The sequence below is a fragment of the Dendroctonus ponderosae genome, unplaced genomic scaffold (assembly GCF_020466585.1).
Source record: "Dendroctonus ponderosae isolate FM_Combo_2020 unplaced genomic scaffold, Dpon_F_20191213v2 Dpon_F_20191213_1, whole genome shotgun sequence".
Classification (NCBI taxonomy): Eukaryota; Metazoa; Arthropoda; class Insecta; order Coleoptera; family Curculionidae; genus Dendroctonus; species Dendroctonus ponderosae.
The window spans coordinates 18,858,213-18,861,997 of record NW_026017110.1 but is presented as its reverse complement, the minus strand read 5'-3'; positions in this window follow the sequence as shown (position 1 = coordinate 18,861,997).

Below are 3,785 nucleotides of genomic sequence, written 5' to 3'. Positions count from 1 at the left end.
CTAAATGTAATTATCAAAGTCAGTAAAAATGTAAGTTTACTGCGATTTAGCTAAAATTTTGAGGAATTTTAGTACCAATTATTTTCATTGCACCCCGAAATTTTGAATGGGGACTTGTTTTAATTTAGATTACTTCAATTAATGAAAACTCTTGTACTTGTGCAGAAATATCTACGAAAGAAAGACTCGTAACTTCATGAGTCTAGATATTTTGTTGTAAAATTAAATACGATTAATTGAAGTTTTCATTAATTAAATTAAGTCTAAAACGTAATCTAAGTCTTAAGTGTTTGATTTAGCCTCTAATTAATTGAAATTATTGCTTGTTCTATTTTTGAAGACAACATTGTTTAAAAGTGAAGAAACTTAAAAGTTGCATTTGCAAACACCGTTAGAACGCAAATTTATCGGGATTTTACWWAAATTTTCGGATATTTTAGCAGCTACTATCTCTTTTGCGTTTCAAGTTAATTGTTAAAATCACGGCCATTTAATTTTAAAAAAGATGAAGTAAAAAAAGCGGAGGTATTTGTACATACTACTCTTTCCAACTATTTTTCCAATAGGTAAATCAATATTCTTAACCACTTCTATATTTTTCAATAGTTAAATCAAGAGTTTTAACCACTACTACCATTTTTCAATAGTTAAGTCGAAATTTGTAACTACTATTACATTTTTTAACTGTTAATTCGATATTTTATGGTCCACTTACACAGCCTACCAAGGCTTTCACTTACACAGCCTACAAAAAGAAGGTTTAATTGCTATTATAATGAAACGTTGCAAAGTTTAAGTGTAAACTGCTTTATGTGGCTAGCTTAATCACACAAAATTATTAACACCAAAAATTAACAGCAAAATCCAGATTAAGTACGATTTTAATAAGAAATTTCGCGGTTTAGGCCTAAAAGATGTGCTGTAGCCTGTATTAATTTCAAGGTACTGCTTGTTCCACTTTTGAAGTTATTAATTGCTTCACAGCGAATAAACTTATTTTTATTAAACTCAGTTTATACTTTTGCTTCAACTTCTTGCAAAATTATTTGCTTCAACCATAGCGACCGAGTCATTGGAATCCTTTGCAAATTTTCGCGCATTTTGTCATCAACTCTCCTTTGAAGCCCAAAATTTCAAGTTGCGACTTGTTCGAATTTAGAAAATAGGAATTTTAAAATTAAAGCGTGTATTTGTGCATAACGACGGATAAAGACTCGTACTTATAGAGTTCATCAAAATGAGGATTAACGGCGATTCATAACGAAAATTTACACGTTTTAACTACAACGTACCAGCTTTAGACAACGTTAATTTCCATGTTTTGAAATTCCATTTTTGAAAATATAATGTTTTTGAAAGCGAACACATTAACTTGTTGTCCGTAAATTATAAATTTGGCGCAATTTTACTGAATTTTTCGGACGATTCAGCACCGATTGTCTTTCTCATACAATGTAAATTTAAAGTTTGTAAAGTGTTGGGAAACGTGAACTTGTGACAAAATAAGCAAAAACTGCGATTTTAATGAATCTATCTGCTGTTGTAAACATCAGATGTCTGTCTTCAGGCGTAAAAATTTCAAGAACTGCCCTAGTTTGGTAGCTACATTTTTATGAAAGAAAGCGTTTAAATCATGGAAGGTGCTCCTACAGATTGTACTTGTTCATTCGTAATCTATATGCTGGGTTGCAACTACTGCACATGGTTAGATATTCGGCTACTTATGTGGTCGCAAAACTTGGCAAAATGCCCAACAAACCCTATATACCCTAAGTGTATTACTATTGAAAAAGTTTAGTTCAACTTGAATAGATTCATAGTTCAGCCTTTTTTTCTGGCAAACCTCTGTCTTTTTAGCTGCTCTTTTAATGCAATACTAGCATGATTTTCATCACTTTGAAAACGTTTTCTTCATTATTTTTGCCGTCTTAACAAGTTAGAGCTTCTCAAGATATTTCTGGCCTGAATTATATAATTCCTCAATTATTCGCACAGCAAATAATTGCGTTTAATTTACGTGACACGTATTTAAAATATTTTTGTTGGAAATGTGAAGGTATTTTTCTTTGCGCTTCGCAAGCGCAAATGACTTGAGTCCTAAATCAATTTTTTGAAATAAATTGCAGCAGTGATACGAGCTACTAACTAAACAACTCTGAGGACCTGGCTTAAGATCAGAAAGAAATTCTAACTTCAAATTTTGTTTTCTAATGCAATGAAGAAAAATATGGAAACTACCTTCATTCAAATAATTTGTTCAGCCGCACCAACATATTTGTATCAATTTGTGTTTTCAGAATCGGCATTTATGATTGATATACATTTATGTATATTTTGTCATCGGTATTAGAATAATTAAGTTTAAAAATGCACTTTGACATATAATTATAAAGTGAGAGTCATATACAGCCAAATTATGACAACTAAGATGTAGTTAATGTTTGTGTAAGGCCGCCTATTCCGAGCACGATATCATTTAAAGCATACATGAGCGGGCACTTAAAACGTCGCAACATATAATCTATTGCGTATGATATGTCATGCGAAAGAAACAAAACCGGGAAAGTAATATATTCATTCCGAAAGTCATATTTCGGGTGTTGCGAGTGCCGTGGCTCAAAAACAGGAGTTGCGCCCGAAGCATATCACGAGATGCGAGAGAAATCTGACGAGATGTCTGTTAATGTTTCCCTCGGTGGTCGTTTTGCGGTGCTCTTATCATCTACTAAGCCACTGATTGCTTCATTTCAGACAATTGCCTGTTTATATTTAGAAGGCCGCAACCGCCATACTTATGTACCGATAACGCGGTCGCTTTACTTTTCCTCTTCGGACGTGCTATTGTAGCAGCTTCCCTACTTTGTGACAATGGCCGGGAATGCACACGAAATGACCGTTTTAAGTTTAATGAACCACATCGTATGGTAAACTAGTGATTCAACAACTGAAATAATAGAAGTGCTAGTTAATTTGAAACGCTCGGTTTTATTTCTTTTGATAGTTATTCTTTATTAAAACAGTGACTAAACCAACTGTTTCAACCAATATTGCTTTTATTCTTTCTTTAGAAGTTACTGTTTTCATTTATATTACGTTGATTGAAATTATTGAACATATCAGCACTAACTTATCCAAGTCTTGATATAAGTTATCCCACCATTTAAGTTCGGCATCAGTTTTTCCTGGAAAGCACAATTTATGCCACCGGTTCAAAACAATATCCGTGTCATCGGAAAAAAGTGTCTTTATGTAACCGCTAGTTAAATTTACATAGTATGTATTAGTAAGCGATGATATTTTGTATGATGTCTTCATAGTAGGCCGTTAAATTTTTCTTTACGGAAGCAGATGTTTTGGACCAAACAAATAATTTTCATCCAAAAATTACAATAATCCAAATTATTGTAACCGACAGGAAGAAGTCGGTAGAGAAGAAATGTCATTTTCACCAACGACTTCTTTGAAAGATCATTTACGAAACTATCGATCGAATAAAGTTATGCTGTGTAGTTCAGACAATTCACTACGCTCTTGCGGATGATTCAAAAGTTGCGTAATTCCTCTGGGGGTGTTTAGGGAGGAGTTAGAAAAATAGTTAAAACCATTTAAAAAACTATAACTGAAATCAGGAAGAAATTAATTGTGAAAAATATCGACAAGTTAATAATAATAAGATTACTATTTATTTACTATATATATAAATAATCTTTATTTCCTACAGAAAAAGGCTATCGACCCAATCGGTCTTTCTGCCCTTGTTTAGTATATATGTGTCTTAGCCTAGC